This window comes from Callorhinus ursinus, unplaced genomic scaffold, assembly GCF_003265705.2.
Source record: "Callorhinus ursinus isolate GAN/ISIS: 27379988/994484 unplaced genomic scaffold, GSC_fseal_2.0 scaffold44, whole genome shotgun sequence".
In the NCBI taxonomy this organism is placed as follows: domain Eukaryota; kingdom Metazoa; phylum Chordata; class Mammalia; order Carnivora; family Otariidae; genus Callorhinus; species Callorhinus ursinus.
Window position 1 is genome coordinate 709,724 of NW_027397106.1, and position 13,978 is coordinate 723,701.

At 39.7% G+C, this 13,978-nt stretch overlaps 1 long non-coding RNA gene and 1 pseudogene across 1 annotated transcript in view; both read right to left on the reverse strand.

Annotated features, from left to right (window-relative positions):
- Positions 1–13,978, reverse strand: part of LOC141370734 (uncharacterized) — a 62,776-nt gene that overhangs the window by 14,435 nt on the left and 34,363 nt on the right. The window lies entirely within an intron of this gene.
- Positions 4,840–5,702, reverse strand: LOC112832588 (large ribosomal subunit protein eL6 pseudogene; annotated as a pseudogene).

The window sequence follows — 13,978 nt, forward strand, 5'->3', positions numbered from 1 at the left end:
AATTCTGTTCATAGACCATCTAAAAGAATCTATAGAAAAACATTCAGAATTAAAAATAAACTGTAACTATTTACAAGATATAAGGTAACTATACAAAAATCACTTATATTTATATATACCAGCAAAAAAACAATTAGAATTTTTAATGATACAATTTATAACAGTGATATAACCAAGTAATTAGTAATACACCTTTTAAAAGATGTTCAAAACATCTATGCAGTAACTATGAAAAATAAACTATGAAGGGTAAACCATATCAATGAATAGGAAAATTCCGTATTATGAAGACACTGCTTTCTTCAAATTAATTTATACATACAAAGCACTAATTTTGAGTGGCCACTCCAAGCCTGGAAACACAAAACAAATTAACAGTAATTCCTCCACAAAGCTAAATAATTAAAGGAGTGATATTTCTGAGTATTATCCCTTTTTATCTTTGCTCTTTCTTTCTGGGAATATGGCACTATATCTTTCTCCTTTATCATTTTTCCCTTTCCCTTTTTCTAAATTTGAAAGCCTTTCTATTTTTACTGTCTACATCTCTTTGAATATTTTTTCATACTCAATTTATCCATATATCTCATTATCCCTCACCCACTTCAAACTCTACTAACACTGTTTTATTTATACAATTTTTGCAGTTAGCATAGTATTTTTAGAATTCTAAAACTTCTTTCTTGGAAGCTTGAAGACAATTATACTCAGACTCTCTCTGACTCCTTGCCAATATCCATCTGATACAGTGCCATGTTCACTCTGGAAAGCTTCAGAAGTATTCTTCCCAGAACTCCTTCTACCCTCACACACACCTATCAGTGTTTATCTTCTTATTTGCTGAAGGATCCAGAGTGTTTACTCTGTACCCTGCCAGCCTTTTTCCAAAAACTGTCTTAGGTGCCATACGATATTCTGGTAGTTTTTTTCTCTGTCATCACTGTTGATCCTGAGCAAAAGAGTATAGAAAGGATTAAAGACTTCACTAAAAGGAACAACTTTTGAGGCAAGAGTAATTCCTAACTATCTAGGAAGCTCCGAACAGGTCTGTGCAACAGAAAGTCTGTACCGCATCAAGTCCTAAGTACACAATAATTTCAAATGAAGTTTAGGGAACAGATGTATATATTAGAAAACCACGTAAATCAGCCTCATCAGAGTTAACCTACCCTGAGTAGGACTGGGAAATACAACTATGGCTGGGAATATATGAAAACAGTACATCCTTGTTAACCAAAAGCCAAAGCCTGAAAAGATACTAGCATAAATTGCAAGACAATCATTATCATGGTCATAAGTGCAAAAATCCTAAACAATGTATTGCCAACTGAAATCCAGTTATGAATAAATAAAAATAACACAATGCAACCGAATCAAATTTATTTTAGGAATACAAGATGGGATTAATACTAGAAAATCACCAGTGTTGGGCATCTAATTAACAGAGCAAAGGAGAAAAACCATATGATTATCTCAAATGATGCAGAAAAATTGGTAAAATTATTACTCACAGATGACAGCATAGAATTTATAAAACATAGCCAAAAATCTGCTACTAAGTCATCAGAATCAAAAAACAAATGTATCATTGTACTGGACACAAGGACAACATACAAAAATCAATTGTATTTATATATGCTAACAATAAAAAACTAGAATTGCTTACATGATACCCTTTATAATACCATTAATAAAATCAAATACTCAAAAAGTCATGTAACAGAAGATGTTCTAGACTTCCAAATAGAAATTACTACAAACAAATGGAAGAGATAAACCATATAAACAGCCTAAATACAATATTTAAATACAATATTGTAAAATGCTAATTCTTTCCAAGTTGATTTATAGATTTGAGGAAATTCCGGTCAAAATGTGGGCAGTTTGTTTTTGGGAACTGGCTAGTAGCTTCTGTGATTTCAAGGTTGTGGTAGGGTGAATTTCTAAAATGGCCTCCAAAGATGTACTATCCTAATCGTCAGAAGCTATGAATTTGATGAGCTATCAAACCTGCACTTATTTTAAATTATATAATACAGTCCATGTTAAGATGGGGAGATTATCCAGCTGGGTCTGATCTAATTGCATGAGCCTTTAAAAGAGAGCTTTCTCTAGGTGATGTCAGAACAGGAAGTTAAGAGAGAGAAAGTGTTAGAAGTACTCCACAAGACTTTGCTGGTTTGAAGAGAGAAAGAATGTGAATAGCCTCTCAGAGGGTCCAGTGGCCTACAGCTGTCAACCAGCAAGGAAACAAGGACCTTCAACCACAGACACAAGGAACAGGATTCTTCTAACAATGTGACTGAGATTGGAAGAGGATTCTTCCCAACAGCTTCCAGGAGAGAGCCCAACCCCACTGACACCTTGATTTTGGCTTTGTGAGACCCTGAACAGAGAATTTAATTGCAATATGTCAGACTTCTGACCTAAAAAACTATGATATGATAAAAATGTATCATATAAGCCACTAAATCTGTGGTCATTTCTTATGCAGCAAGAGAAAATAAACACAGAGTTTGGTACCTAAAAGGAAGATGTTGCCACAGCAAATGCCTAAAACTGTTACTTTGGGAATTGGGTAGGGGTTGGAGGCTGGGAACATTTTGAGGAACAGGATAGAAAAATCTAAATTGCCTTAAAGAGATTGTTGTAGGGGCACCTGGGTAGCTCAGTCAGTCAAGCGTCTGCCTTCAGCTCAGGTCATGATCCCAGGGTCCTGGGATTGAGCCCCACATCAGCAGGGAGCCTGCTTCTCCCTCTCCCTCTGTCTACCACTTTGCCTACTTGTGCTCTCTCTCTCTCTCTCTCTCCCCTTCTCTCCCTCTCTTCCTCTCTCCCTCTCTCTGTCAAATAAATAAATAAAATCTTCAAAAAAATAAATAGACCGTTGTAGAAATGGTCATGCAAAAGAGGCAGCTGGTGAGGACTTAGAAAAAGGTGAGGAACATGTTATTGGAAACTGGAAGAAGAAAATCCTTCTCATGTACTGGCAGACAATTTGTGGAATTGTCTCCTTCAGTTATGCAGAAAGCAGAATTTGTAGATGATGAAGTTGGATACTTAGCCAAGGAGATTTCCAAGACAAGTATTAAAGGCACAGCCTGGTTTCTCCTTGTTGCTTATAGTAAAATGCAAGAGGAGAGAGAAAATGAGGGAAGAATTGTTAAAGAAAAAGGAACCAGGAATAGAGGATTTGGAAAACTCTTGCCTATCCAGACAGCAAAGATCCTAAAGTTAACAGATTGCTCATGAAGTGGACATAGAGAAAAAGCTAACTGTGTGACTACACGACTCCTCTTGCTGGAACCTCAAAGATCAAAAGGCCAGAGTATTCAGTCACGTAAAAATCCTCCTAAAATAGTAAAGGTGTCCACATAGATCTCAGCTGCTCATCAAAGGAAGTTTAAGAGCCTTGACCTTTAGACATCCCAGCCTAGCCAAAGATAGAGAAGGGATTGAAAAGATTTGTGGATGTATCTTTCTCCTAGGGAAGTGGGTCATCATGACATCCGCACAAGGCCTACATGGTTTATAAGAGATTTATGTTAGCAGAAACATTTCCAGCTTAGACAGAAAGAGAAAGAAAGAGTAAAAATGAAAGGCAACCCAATTTCTATAGACCAGGAAGCAGGCTGATGAAACTAAACAGCTAGGCACATCACATGCGGTCTGCCTTTCATAAAAAAGAAAGTTTGACTCAGCAGAACCACGGTGAGTACCAGGGAGGATTGTCCACATGCCTAGAAACCTAATGGATTTCAAAATTCTTTCTGACTGATGACTCCTTTTTATCTTCTATTTTCTCCCTTTTTAAACAGGAATGTTTTAGCTAGCATCATATGTCTGTCCAACTGTTATATGTTGGGAGGAAATAAATTATCCCTTTAATTGCACAGACTCACAGATGTAGAGGAATTGTGCTCAGGGTTTTCAGCCACCTCATTCAGATGATTTAGATGATGAGATCTGGAATCTTTGAGCTGACAACATTTAGATGTGATATTGAACTTTCAGTTGATGCTGAAAATAGAATGACAGAACCATAGGAGGAGGTGAATGTATTTTGCATTTGGGACAGACAGAATCTTTGGAAGCCAGAGGGTAGACTGCAGTAGGCAGAATTTCTAAAGTAATTCCCCAAAGATGACTTGCACTAGTCTCTGACGCCTGTAAATATAATGAGTCATTACACTCATGATCGAGTTTATATGGCACAGTTAACCTTAACATAAGGAGATTATCTGGGTGGGCCTGGTTTAATCACATGAGCTCTTAAAAAGGAAAGCTTTCTCCCACTGGTGACAGAAAAGAAAGTCAGAAAGATTTGAAACTCAGAAAACTCAGTACACTGTTACTGGCTCTAAAGATGAAGTGCCACCTTATATAAATCCTGACCTGTGCTACTTATCCTGGACATAAATGTATTGTACACTGATGCTGACCCACTCCTGTACAACTGCTTCCTTTCTTTGCAACCGTTGTATGGCTTTATAAATGATAAAGTGAAAGAAAAAAAAGATGAAGAGGGAAACGCATAAGCAACAGAAAGTAACCACAAGGAGCTAAGAACAACTCCTTGCCAATAGCCAACAGGCAAATGGGGCCCTTAGTCCTATAACTAAGGCCTGAATGGCCTTAATTCAGCCAACAACACAAATGAGCTTCAAAGAAGACCTCAGGCTCCAGATGAGAGTACAGCCAGCTGACACTGTGATTTCAGCATTGAGAGACTCTGAACAAAGAGCCCCATAATGCCATCTTTGACTTCAGGCCCACAGACCTGGAGGATAATAAATTTTGTTGTTATTGTTGTCATTATTGTTTTAATAGATCAGTTATTTAATGAGGTTCTTTGTAAGAAATGTAGAACACCAGTTTGTGAGGGTAAACTCCATTTGTGGGAGAAAACACAGAGCAAAGGTAGCCCTGAAGCTGAGGAACAGCTTTGAGTTTTGGCAGAATTTGTGAGTCCACAGCTTTCTGATCAACCTTGCTCTGCTCTATAATCTCACATTTCTTTTTCTCCCTGTCAAAGACCTTCCCAGTACGCAACTTCTTGAAGTAAGCATCAGTGAGATGCTTGGGAATTTTCACATTGCTGATAGCAATTTTGGTACAAGTGGCAATGACAGATTTCTGGTGTGTTCTTCGTAGAGGAACTCGACTGAGGGACGGAGGTCCAGTCACAAGTAGCAAGCCACTACTCAAATGTTTCAGGAAAACCACCCTCTTGCCTCTGTGGAGCCCAGTGAGGATGATCACAATGGTGCCAAGAGTGACACTAGCTTGCAGTTTTCTCACATGCTAACTGAAAGGTGTTTCTTTTTTGGCCGTGGCTCAACAGCTTTCAAGCCACATCTTCAGTAGGATAATACCTAGATATTTTGTGACGTTTAACCACTCAGGTACCACCATTCTTGTCACCACAAACTGGTTTTGTGACACTAGCAAGAACCTTCTCCTTTTTCTTTTCAACTCTGGATTTAGCTGCTGAATACTTCCTATTGTACATGGCCTTTCTGGAATACATAGCCGATGGGAAATATCTGCCAATTCCTCCAGCTAGGACAGGGTTTTGGCTGCAGTGGGGCTTCCCTTTCTTTGGTGTTTTAGCCTTGAAGTTACCCTTCTTGATCCTGCCACCAGCATCAGCCAGGTTTCTTCTCTTTAGTGTCTGGCTTCTCAGCCTTTTCACACACCATCTTGCAAGATGGAAAAGAACAATAAATTTCATCATTTTAAGACACAAAGTTTGTGTCCTATTTTGTTACTTAGCAATAGGAAACTTCATAGGGTAAACATAGCCAAGATAATCATGGAGAACAAAGTTGCAAGAATTAACTAGCTTATATAAAGATTTACTTTTAAGCTCTATTATTAAATAAACATTCTGGGTTGGAAAAAGAATAGAGAAATAGAAAAATGGAACAGGCCAGGGGGCTCAAAAATTCACAAACATAAAGTGATCTGATTTGTAACAAAGCTGGGGAAAAGATGAACTCTTAAATGAATGTTGCAAAGAAATATGGATATATAGATAAAAATGAATACTGATCTCCATACAAAAGAAACATTTATTCTTCATGGATAGTCTCTCTAAATGTGAAATGTAAAAATAAAATGAAACAAGGAATAAGACAACAGAAGAAAATAGATTCGCATATTGATATAAGCAAATAATTGTTTTTTTGTTGTTGTTTTTGGTTTTTTTTTAAGATTTTATTTATTTATTTGAGGGAGAGAATGAGAGAGAGAGAGAGAGCACATGAAAGAGGGGAGGGTCAGAGGGAGAAGCAGACTCCCTGCCAAGCAGGGAGCCCGATGCAGGACTCAATCCCGGGACTCCAGGATCATTACCTGAGCCGAAGGCAGTCGCTTAACCAACTGAGCCACCCAGGCGCCCATAAGCAAATAATTGTTAAAGAGAAAACAATAAACACTAATGAAGAAGTAAAAGAAGACTGCACTGGGTATAATAAATAAACCTGTTTGTCCAAAGTAGCGTTCAACAAACTTCAGCTCCCAAGCCAGTCTCTTATTTTATGTAAACAGAATTTTTTTAAAACTCATACACATCCGTTCATTCGCAGGTTATGGAGGCCTGCTTCAGGGCTGCAAAGTAACCAGAGCACAGGGGTGCAGGAGCACCTGGCTCTAGGGATCCCAAACAGACCAGCTTCAGCCCCTCACCACTGACAATATCCAAAGGCAGAGAGGCAAGCGATGGTGAGACAAGAAAGGAGTTTATTTCAGTGAGGTCAATACCAGAAGACAGTGGAATAACATCTCAAAGACTGTCTCCAAAGTGCTAAAAACACTTCTTGGTTTATAGAAGGGAAATGTGGGACAAAGGTCAGTGGGTATGTGCAGATAGGCAGTAAGTCAGGTTGATGGTTGTTTTGGGGTCAATCACATGGGATCTTGCTGGCTCGTATTAGTCGTTATTGCTTGAGGAAGTAGTTTCAGTTCATATCACAGAATACTTTGCCCCAAGAGTCTTTGCCTGAGTTCAGAGATAAGCTGAAAAGAAAAACTTAATCAATTAGAAAGTACAGACTGGGGTGCCTGAGTGGCTTAGTCGGTTAAACATCTGACTTGATTTGGGCTCAGGGTTGTGAGATCAAGCCCTGCATCGGGCTCGTGCTGGGCATGGAGCCTGCTTCAGATTCTCTCTCTCCCTCTCTTTCTGCCCCTTCCCCCACCCTCTCTCTCTCCCTCTCAAAAAAAAAGGCAAAGAAGAGAGAAAACCCAGGATGTTTCTAAAGAAAGTCAGAGGTGGAAGACCTGCTCTATCTGATATCAAGACAATGTAAAGCTACTGTAATTAAGACAGTGTGGTACAGCAAGATGGCAGAGGAGTAGGAGACCTGGATTTCGTCTGGTCTCAGAAATTCAGCTGAATAGGGATCAAACCATTCTGAACACCTACGAACTCAACAGGAGATCGAAGATAAGAATAGTAACAACACTCTGAACAGAAAAGCGACCACTTTCTGGAAGGTAGGACCTGCGGAGAAGTGAATCTGAGGTGATATTCGGGAGGATAGACGGCGGGGGAGGGGGCCTCCATCGGCGCTTCTGGCAAGTGATAGAGCTGCGGAGCACAAAATCGGAAATTTTTAGAAGTCGGCTCCACTGAGGGACGTCGCTCCAGTGGCTAAGCGGGGGGTGGAATCCTCCTGGGACAGTGCGGTCTCAGGACCCTCGGGGTCACAGAAAGACCGGGGCTGCCTGAGGGCGGCAGAGCTCCCAGGTATCGGAGCAGGGAAGCCGGCTGCAGAGACGGAACTGAGGTGCGGGCTCTCAGCTCGGGGTGGCCATAAACTGTGATCCGCGGCCCAGTCGGGCCACTGCTCCTCCAGCAGGGACCCAACAAGTGGCAGAGCCAGGTAGACTCCCCTTCCTCCCCCGGGAGGAGCGGCGCGGGAGCGCACCGCAGGGATCTGCTGGGTTTGGAGACTCCACACAGGGTCGGGTGCCTGAGATAAAAACGCTCGGTCACAGGCTGGGTGAGCACGGAGTGAGGCTGGAGACCGGGGAGACAGGAGTGACTGCTTTTCTCTAGGGGCACACTGAGGAGCAGGGCCCCAAGTTCTCAGCTCCTCCAGGCAGAGATTGGGAGGCCACCATTTTCACCCTGGTCCTCCAAAGCTGTACCCAGAGCTTGCAGGGAACAAAACCTCCTGAGAGCAAACCCGAGCAGCTTGCTTAGCCTGGACTCACAAGGGCGGGGCAATTCCGCCTCCGGCAGAGACATTTGGGAACCACGGCAACAGGTCCCTCCCCCAGAAGATCAGCAAGAACAGCCAGCAAGCCAAGACCAAGTTTACCGATCAAGGAGAACGGGAGAACTCCAGTGCTAGGGGAAAACTGCACATAGAATTCATGGCTTTTTTACCATAATTCAATAGTTTTTCAAAGTTAATTTTTTTAACTGTTTTTTTCAATTTTTCTTTTTCCCTTTTTCAACCATCTTATCAATCCCTTTTTTAAAAAACAGTTTTTATTTTTCATTTTTAGAGTCATATTTTTATCCCTTCATAGTAGTTACCCTTATTTTTGGCATATATACATGTAAGTTGTTCTCTCTTTAAAATTTTGAGATACAGTTTCTTCTAACAGATCAAAATATACCCTAAATCACTAGTGTATGGCTTTGTTCTAGTCTCCTGCCTGATCACATTCTCTCCTTTTTTTCTATTTTTTTAAATCTTCTTTCTTTTTAAAAACAACTTCTTATCAATTCCTTTTATAAAATCTTTTATAATTTTCATCTTTGCAGTCATCTTCCATCCCTTCATTGTATCAACCCTTATTTTGTACATATATAAGTCTTTCTTCCTTTAAAATTTTAGGAGGCACTTTCTTCTAACAGATCAAAATACTCCCAGACTTTAGTGTGTGGCACTGATCTATGCACTAGCCTGATCCTATTTGATCATATTCTGTTTTTTTTGTTTTGTTCTGTTTTTGTTTGTTTTTATCTTTTTCTTTTTCCTTTTTTTTTCTCTTTCTTCATTCTTTCCCTTTCTTGTCCCCTGGTTTCAGGTCTTTTCTGATCTGTATAGAGTATATTTCCTGGAGACGTTGTTAACCTGTTAGCATTCTGTTCTCTCATTCATCTATTCTCCTCTGGACAAAATAACAAGACGAAAAAAATCACCTCAGCAAAAAGAAGAAGAGGTAGTACCGTCTGCCAGGGACCTACTCAATACTGACATTAGTACGATGTCAGACCTAGAGTTCAGAATCATGACTTTAAAGATACTAGCTGGGCTTGAAAAAAGTGTGGAAGTTATTAGAGAAACACTTTCTGGAAAAATAAAAGAAGTAATATCTAACCAAGTCGAAATCAAAAAGGCTATTAATGAGGTGTAATTAAAAATGGGGGCACTAAATGCTAGGATAAATGAGGCAGAAGAGAGAATCAGTGATATAGAAGACCAAATGATGGAAAGTAAAGAGGCTGAGAAAAAGAGGGAGAAACAACTACAGGATCACGAGGGCAGAATTCGAGAGATAAGTGATTCGATAAGATGAAACAACATTAGAATAATTGGGATCCCAGAAGAAAAAGAAAGAGAGAGAGGGGCAGAAGGTATATTGGAGCAAATAATAGCAGAGAACTTCCCTAATGTGAGGAAGGAAACAGGCATCAAAATCCAGGAGGCACAGAGAACCCCTCTCAAAATCAATAAAAATAGGTCAACACCCCGACATCTAATAGTAAAACTTACGAGTCTCAGAGACAAAGAGAAAATCCTGAAAGCAGCTCGGGAGAAGAGATATGTAACCTACAATGGTAGAAACATTAGATTGGCAACAGACCTATCCACAGAGACCTGGCAGGCCAGAAAGGACTGCTATGAGATCTTCAGAGCACTAAACAAGAAAAATATGCAGCCAAGAATACTATATCCAGCTAGGCTATCATTGAAAATAGAAGGAGAGATAGAAAGTTTCCAGGACAAACAAAAACTAAAAGAATTTGCAAACACGAAACCAGCCCTCCAAGAAATATTGAAAGGGGTCCTCTAAGCAAAAAGAGAGCCTAAAAGCAGCATAGATCAGAAAGGAACACAGACAATATACAGTAACAGTCACCTTATAGGCAATACAATGGCACTAAATTCATACCTTTCAATAGTTACCCTGAATGTAAATGGGCTCAATGCCCCAATCAAAAGACACAGGCTATCAGATTGGATTAAAAAACAAGACCCATCCATATGCTGTCTGCAAGAGACTCATTTTAGACCCAAAGACACCCCCAGATTGAAAGTGAGGGGGTGGAAAACGATTTACCATGCTAATGGACACCAAAAGAAAGCTGGGGTGGCAATCCTTATATCAGACAAATGAGATTTTAAAACAAAGACTGTAATAAGAGATGAAGAAGGACACTAATATCCTACTTAAAGGGTCTATCCAACAAGATCTAACAATTGTAAATATCTATGCCCCTAATATGGGAGTGGCCAATTATATAAGGCAATTAATAACAAAAGCAAAGAAACACATTGACAACAATACAATAATTGTGGGGGACTTTAACACCCCCCTGACTGAAATGGACAGATCATCTAAGCAAAAGATCAACAAGGAAATAAAGACTTTAAATGACACACTGGACCAAATGGACTTCACAGACATATTCAGAACATTCCATCCCAAAACAATGGAATACACATTCTTCTCAAGTGCTCATGGAACATTCTCCAGAATAGATCACCTCCTAGGTCACAAATCAGGTCTCAACCGGTACCAAAAGATTGGGATTATTCCCTGCATATTTTCAGACCACAATGCTTTGAAACTAGAACTCAATTACAAGAGGAAAGTCGGAAAGAACTCAAATACATGGAGGCTAAAGAGCATCCTACTAAAGAATGAATGGGTCAACCAGGAAATTAAAGAAGAATTTAATTTCTTCTTTATGGAAGAATTCATGGAAACCAATGAAAATGAAAACACAACTGTTCAAAATCTTTGGGATGCAGCAAAGGCAGTCCTGAGAGGAAAGTATATAGCAATACAAGCCTTTCTCAAGAAATAAGAAAGGTCTCAAATACACAACCTAACCCTACACCTAAAGGAGCTAGAGAAAAAACAGCAAATAAAGCCAAATCCAGCAGGAGAAGAGAAATAATAAAGAGCAGAGCAGAAATCAATGAAATACAAGCCAAAAGAACAGTAGAACAGATCAACAAAACTAGGAGCTGGTTCTTTGAAAGAATTAACAAAATTGATAAACCCCTGGCCAGACTTATCAAAAAGAAAGAGAAATGACCCAAATCAACAAAATCATGAATGAAAGAGGAGAGATCACAACCAACACCAAAGAAATACAAACAATTATAAGAACATATTATGAGCAACTCTATGCCAGCAAATTAGATAACCTGGAAGAAATGGGTGCATTCCTAGAGATGTATCAACTACCAAAATTGACCAGGAAGAGATAGAAAACCTGAACAGACCTATAACCACTAAGGAAATTGAAGCAGTCATCAAAAATCACCCAACAAACAAAAGCCCAGGGCCAGATGTCTTCCCAGGGGAATTCTATCAAACATTTAAAGAAGAATCAATACCTATTCTCCTGAAACTGTTCCAAAAAATAGAAATGGAAGGAGAACTTCCAAACTCATTTTATGAGGCCACCATTACCTTGATCCCAAAACCAGACAAAGACCCCATCAAAAGGAGAATTACAGACCAATATCCTTGATGAACCTGGATGCAAAAATTCTCACCAAAATACTAGCCAATAGGATCCAACAGTACATTAAAAGGATTATTCACCATGACCAAGTGTGATTTATCCCTGGGCTGCAAGTTTGGTTCAACATCCGCAAATCAATCAATCAACGTGATAAAATACATTCATAAAAGAAAGAACAAGAATCATAGGATCCTCTCAATAGATGCAGAAAAAGCATTTGACAAAGTACAGCATCCTTTCTTGATCAAAACTCTTCAGAGTATAGGGATAGAGGGTACATACCTCAATATCATAACAGCCATCTATGAAAAACCTAGAGCGAATATCATTCTCAATGGGGAAAGGCTGAGAGCTTTTCCCCTAAGGTCAGGAACGTGGCAGGGATGTCCACTCTCACCACTGCTATTCAACATAGTATTAGAAGTCCTAGCCACAGCAATCAGACAACAAAAAGAAATCAAAGGCATCCAAATCGGCAAAGAGGAAGTCAAACTCTCACTCTTTGCAGATGATATGATGTGTATGTGGAAAACCCAAAAGACTCCACCCCAAAACTGCTAGAACTCACACAGGAATTCAGTCAAGTAGCAGGCTATAAAATCAATGCACAGAAATCAGTGGCATTCCTATACACCAACAACAAGACAGAAGAGACACAAATCAAGGAGTTGAACCCATTTACAATTGCACCCCAAAACATAAGATACCTAGGAATAAATTTAACCAAAGAGGCAAAGGATCTGTACTCAGAAAACTATAAAATACTCATGAAAGAAATTGAAGAAGACACAAAGAAATGGAAAAACATTCCATGCTCATGGATTGGAAGAACAAATATTGTGAAGATGTCAATGCTACCTAGAGCAATCTACACATTCATGCAATCCCCATCAAAATACCATCCACTTTTTTCAAAGAAATGGAACAAATAATCCTAAAATTTGTATGGAACCAGAAGGGACCCCGAATAGCCAGAGGAATATTGAAAAAGAAAAGCAAAGCTGGTGGCATCACAATTCCGGACTTCCAGCTCTATTACAAAGCTGTCATCATCAAGACAGTATGGTACTGGCACAAAAACAGACACATAGATCAATGGAACAGAATAGAGAGCCCAGAAATGGACCCTCAACTCTATGGTCAACTCATCTTTGACAAAGCAGGAAAGAATGTCCAATGGAAAAAAGACAGTCTCTTCAACAAATGGTGTTGGGAAAACTAGACAGCCACATGCAGAAGAATGAAACTGGGCCATTTCCTTACACCACACACAAAAATAGACTCCAAATGGTTGAAAGACCTAAACGTGAGACAGGAGTCCATCAAAATCCTAAAGGAGAACACAGGCAGCAACCTCTTCGACCTCAGCCGCAGCAACTTCTTCCTAGAAACATCGCCAAAGGCAAGGGAAGCAAGGGCAAAAATGAACTATTGGGACTTCATCAAGATAAAAAGCTTTTGCACAGCAAAAGAAACAGTCCACAAAACCAAAAGACAACCGACAGAATGGGAGAAAATATTTGCAAATGACATATCAGATAAAGGGCTAGTATCCAAAATCTATAAAGAACTTATCAAACTCAACACCCAAAGAACAAATAATCCAATCAAGAAATGGGCAGAAGACATGAACAGACATTTTTCCAAAGAAGACATCCAAATGGCCAACAGACACATGAAAAAGTGCTCAACATCGCTCAGCATCAGAGAAATCCAAATCAAAACCTCAATGAGATACCACCTCACACCAATCAGAATGGCTAAAATTAACAAGTTAGGAAACGACAGATGTTGGCGGGGATGAGGAGTAAGGGGAACCCTCCTACACTGTTGGTGGGAATGCAAGCTGGTGCAACCACTCTGGAAAACAGTATGGAGGTTCCTCAAACAGTTGAAAATAGAGCTACCATACGATCCAGCAATTGCACTACTGGGTATTTACCACAAAGGTACAAATGTAGGGATCCAAAGGGGTACATGCACCCCAATGTTTATAGCAGCAATGTCCACAATAGCCAAACTGTGGAAAGAGCCAAGATGTCCATCGACAGATGAATGGATAAAGAAGAAGTGGTATATATATACAAGGGAATATTATGCAGCCATCAAAAGGAATGAGATCTTGCCATTTGCAAGGACGTGGATAGAACTGGAGGGTGTTATGCTGAGTGAAATAAGTCAGTCAGAGAAAGACCTGTATCATATTACCTCACTGATATGAGGAATTCTTAATCTCAGGAAACAAACTGAGGG